We start from the raw sequence: 6000 nt of genomic DNA on the forward strand, positions 1-6000 counted from the left end.
TCAATCATTCCAAAATCAATGGTCTGAAGATTTTTGAATTGGATTCAATCAAAAATAAATGCATAACCAATGTTCAATGTATTTTCAAGACAAATAAAATCAAAAATCAATGCAAATATAGCATTTGTTTTTGCTAAGGGAAGGACAGTCAGGAAAATCAGATTTCCACAGTATATTTTCAATAGAATCAGGTAATGGTTGGAGGGGTAGGGTAGATAACTGCAATTTCCAGGACATTTCTTCTTGAACCTTTGATGCAAGAGGGGTTTTTGTATATTATAATAAATATCCTGAAAAATAGATTAGGTTTTCTTTTTGCAAACAAGCTATAGATGTATAAATTCAAGCAATTAAGAGGTAAAATGGGATTTCTCAAAACATCAAAAATAGGAGAGTATGTGTTACATGTGAGTACATTTCATCAAGGCATGCAATTCTTATTGAATTTTTTATATGTAGCTGCATTTAAAATTGATCAAAGTTACCATTAAACACTGTTTTGATAAGAAATAGTTTCTTTTGGATTGTAGGAGTTGGTCATTTTTGAAGTAACACAAAGAATATGGGGTTAAGGTGGTTGACCGACAATTGGTGGGGTCACTTATTTGCCTCTAACTTTTTTATTTTTCATTGAAATGGGACATATTTAGTATATTTGTACTCAAAATTGATTGCACTTTCTAAATATGGAAAGCTATTTTAATTGAAAAGCAAACTTTGAAAGTTAAAGGTGGCAGGGGATAGTTTCGTACTAAAGACCCGGTCAAATTTCTTAAAAAATTGAGATGTCCCCTGTTTGATGTGATATTTTATGTAGAAAAATGATTAGAATAATTATGGGACACATTTGCAGTGTAGCAGAGTGCTTGCTGAAAAAAATGATGTGCAACATGTAGGTGTCACTATGATGCTCATCATATACAGAGTTGTAAATGTGAAACTAAGACACGTGGTCAGTTGCAGAGGAAATTCAGCTGAAAAGCAGTAGGCCTTAGAAGAAGGTGTGTATCTCAGAGGGAAGGTGAATGGCCCCATATCAATTGGTGAATTTTTATTAGGGCTTGCATTGATTTACAGACTACTGGGTGTTTTATCCTGCTCGCTCGGGCCTGGGGGTGGGTTGTATGGGTGTGAATGAGGCCCAAATCTTGGAAAAACAAGCCAAAATTTGGGGAGTCCCCAGGTGCATTTTTGGTACACGTGCACTCTAATAGGCAGATTACATGTAATTTGTTGACATAATTTGTGAGCCATGGGCATATGAAGTGTAATTAATTAGCCCCTGGAAAACTGTCCCCATGTACATGTTGTTATGGATCGCATGTATATGTGTACCCCCTCGGCACATGTTTGGCATTAAAAAAAACTATCCTCTGCCACCTGAGCGGGAATCCTATTTTTCTCTGATAAGTAATTCGGACTATAATAATGTCGGACTATAACATTGTCGGACCATAACGAGGTCGGACTTAACAAAGTCGCACTACCGTATATCATTAATAACCATTACAACAAACAAGAATGGTAAATATATGTATTTTACAAATTCAGTGATTAATATGAATTCAGTACGAATTTGCCAATGTACGAATTAAGAGCATGCGCAATAGGACATCCGGAAAATATTCAAAAAGACAGGATAACAGTTACTGGTAAGTTTTGATAATTTTAAGATTTAATATATACAGCTGTTTTGAGATTTTAAAAATATAACTCGATTTGGCATCTATCTTAATTGCTCGTGATTATGGATGTTTTCGAATTCCAACTGACGCCAATTTCAGTTCAATATTTTTTTTTAAAGAATGCATGAAGACCATATTGAAAACTATTCCATTGTATAGTTTGGTTAATTGATCTTCATAGTTTGAGAGTATTACATATTGTGTATGTTAAGTGTTAGGATATATAGCATAAACGGATCAAAGATTCTGTAAAAAAAAGGGGGGGGTGGCCACTTGAACATGTTGAACAGTGTTGAAAGGGGAAGTCAACCATCTCCACCGAAAGCTTTCGGGCAGTTTTCACGGCACACCGAGTCCCGTTTACATCCCATTCTCACGTCTGTAACATCTTAAGGAACCCTGATTTTTTTATTTTCAGATTCTTATGGACCTGTCTTTGTATAGCTTTACTGGGGGGGGGGGGGTGCAGTCAGGAATTCCCCGTTTGTTTTCCAGTATATCCCTTTCCCCTTTTTTTATTTGATGAGTAAATAATTATTTTAAAAGTAATTTCCTCTTTTAATGATTTTTTTTCATGTCTTGGATTTGAGTTTTTCTTGTAAATAATTTTTCAGGCCCGTAGGAAGCAAATTTAGTTTGGGGGGCACAGCCATACATTTTCAGTCGACAGTTGAGGGGGCTCTACCAAAAATTTCCTGACAAGCAAAAAAAAAAGGTCATCAACTACCAAAATTCCTTGACAAGCAAAAAAAAAAAAAAAAAAAAAATGTCATCAGAGATTTTTATTGAGGGGGAACAAGGCAAATAGTATCTGTGTTTACTATAGTAATCTACATATCCCCCCCCCCCCCTCCCCGGTTCCTACGCCCAGGTGTTTTATGAAATATTGAACTGCTGCACAAGTTTGGGTTGAGAAATTCATGTGTAAGTCTTTTGCTTTGATGGAACACAAACTTTTAACAATTTTTTTCTTTACTTTCCTGTTACACTTTCAATTTACTTCATTTTATTTTGTGTTTTGTGAACAGTAGGCATGGCTTTTTAAGAAATGGAAGAGATAGATTTAATCTCACGGCCAAACAATGATATAGATGTACCTTGTTAATGAAGGACATTCCAGCACCTCACAGCCTCCAGCAAATTAAGCAGCTGATGAATGTTAACACATGGAAATTAAATGGTACAGTGCATTAACCATTCTCATTACACTTTAAAAATTTGCATTTTAAAGTTTTATTAATAAATATCATTTGCAATGCCAAGAAATTAACTAATTTTTGCATATATGTATTTATTTAATAATTCGTTTTTAATAATTATATTTGTCTTTGGATTGATTATTCATAATTTGGAAAAAAGCGCAAGATATTACTTGTTTATTAAGGAAGCTCTAAACACTGCGCACTAAAGAGTTCTACTTATAGGGTAGTTTTATGCAGTTAGAGTGATCTGCCCTTAGAAGTAAGATAGAAAAAAACCCAGTTATTTACAGTTAATTACACAATTTGTAATAGATCAGAATATTCCTAGCATTATATTAGACCGAGAATAAGTAATTGGAATTCATTTTTCCATTGATTTTCCCAATATAAGTAAACAACGGTGATTTCTGCTCACGAGTAGTCCATTGTCTTTGAACATTTTTCCTGCGGAAATAAGGCAGGTACCCTATGATGAACATGAACTAAACAGACTCAATATACACACCTTTATATGATATATTTTTCCAAAAAGCACTTTTTATTAGTGTATAGAGCTTCATTAAAGTTTTCGTCAATTTTCACTGAAAGATAATTTTGGAATAAAAAGATTATGAGATTGAACACAATTTTAACATATTTCATTATACAAATATTTATTATATTAAATTGTACATTGTAGGGGTAATCAACTAAAACGCTGCAAGACTCTGTCAACTCAGAAGACCAACATAATCCAGGAGAGAACACTAATCAGGAGATCAACAGCACCCCAGGCGTCCAACACCACCCACGAAGACCAACACCACCCTCAGGACTCTAACACCAAGATTTAATTAAAAATATATTTTTTAAAAGAAATATTTATCAGATTTCGGATTTCCGACATTTTGGTATGAGCATCACTGAAGAGACGTAATTTGTCGAAATGCGCATCTGGTGCATCAAAATGGTTACCGTATAAGATTTACATCTTATCTTGGAATGTTTTCATGTATTGGACTATTTCTTGACCACGGGTGAAAATAGAAAACGTTTGTAAAATGTTTGGGTTTTGTACTGATTACATGTAATTTATAAAATGTATTTTTGTGAAATTTATAATTGTAACTGATCTATTGATAGGAAGTTAATAAAATGTTTACAATATAGATTTATATATGTTTTCCTTCATATAGTTATGAAGGCATCATAGTTAATAAAAAATTAAAATTTTAAATAAGTAATCACCAACCCCCCCCCCTCCCGAAAAAAAAACAACGTTGAATTAACTTTTATTCAATGTCTAATCAACATTGATTTTCAACATTGAATCAACGTTGAGATTTCAACGTTGAACACAATTTTCAAAATCTTATATAAACTAAACGTTGAATCAACATATATAATCAACGTTGATTCAAAGTTTTTTTCAATGTTGTGTGCCTGCTGGGAAATTATTCAAATTTTTGCCTCCTGGGATAGGGTGGGGCCACAGTCGTTTTAGCAAATTTGACAATTCGTCACATCGATTTAAAAAATATTTTTGATAGGTCCTAAATGGGCTTCCTTATATAAAGGCCCTTAGCAACGGTTTTAAAAGTGGAGGGGGAAACCTCCATACAAAAAAAAATCTGACAAGCAAAAAATAAGAGTCCAAAAGGTTACAATGCTCACCTGAGTAACTATGGCTCGTCCGTTCTTCATCAGACTTTTCCCCTACATATCCGTATGTAAAATTAAGATTATATATTGTAGCCCCATCCTACCCCCAGCCCCAAGGAGTCATGATTAGAACAAACTTGAATCTGAGGATGTTTCCATATAAATATGACTAAACATGTCTTTGCTGATCTTAGAAGAAAATATTTTCCTATATATTCCTATTTAAAATTCGATTGCCCATCATGGTCCCACCCTACCCCTAGGGATCAAGATTTGAACAAACTTGAATTTAAATTTACCTGAGGATGCTTTCATACAAATATGATCATGACTTTACCGTTCTTGAAAAAAAATATTTTAAAGATTTTTCCTATGAAGTCCTATGTAAAATTTTAATGGCCCATATTGGCCACACTCTACCCCCGGGGTTCATGATTTGAACAAAACTTAATCTACACTACCTGAGGATGCTTCCATACAAATATGACATCATGAATTACTGTTCTTGAGAAGAAGAATTTTATAAAGATTTTTCCTATGTATTCCGATGTAAAACTTTGATCGCCTAAAGTGGCCCCATCCCGGGAGTCCTGACTCAAAAGGGATATCAAAGGTGCTTGGACACAGATTTGAAGTTAATATTTTCTCAAATTTTCTGTATAATTTCATGACTTATATATTGCTATAGCATTTCATACTAAAATGGAATAAAAATCTTATTTCATTTCGAAGTTATTAAAACTTCAAATTTCTGGACGCTTTGGATTGACACATCCTTGCGTTTTCACATATTTTAATTTTATTCTTAATACTTAAGAAAAATGGCAATTTTGTTGTGTATTAATAAAAAATATTTAAAGTATGACCCAGAAAATTCAGAGTAGAAATGTTCGAAAGCAAAACCCACTCACAGTATTGTAGGTCCGTGCTCAGTGGTGCGTGCAGAGTTTAACAATTGAACACACCCGGTGAATCGTAAACATTAACAACAACAGAGCTCGTGTCCTGTTTACAAAAACAGTTTACGTTTCACGGGTGTGTTCAATTTGTTAAATTCTGTACACATCACAGAGTACGGACTGACAATACTTGTGAGTTGGTTTTGCTTTCAAACATTTCTATTATGAATTTTCTGGATTATAGATGTAATATTTTTCATTAATACATAACAAAATCGCTTCTTTTCTTAAATATTAAGGATAAATTCGAAATTTGTGCAAGTGCAAAGATGTGTTAATCAAACGCGTCCCGGAATTCGTAGTTCCAATAATTTCCAGATAAAATAAGTTTTTAATTATATTTTCGTGTGAAATGCTATTGCAATATATAAGTCGTGATATTATACAGAAAATTTGAGAAAATATTAAGTTCAAATCTGTGTCTAAGCACCTTTAAAATTTAAGCGGGTTACTGCTACACTGCTAAAATAAGCCATAGTTAGCACCCCGCTAAAAAAAAATCCCGCTATACTG

This window comes from Saccostrea echinata, unplaced genomic scaffold (assembly GCF_033153115.1).
Source record: "Saccostrea echinata isolate AGI-Se365-2 ecotype Australia unplaced genomic scaffold, CSIRO_AGI_Sech_v1 ptg000034l, whole genome shotgun sequence".
NCBI lineage: Eukaryota > Metazoa > Mollusca > Bivalvia > Ostreida > Ostreidae > Saccostrea > Saccostrea echinata.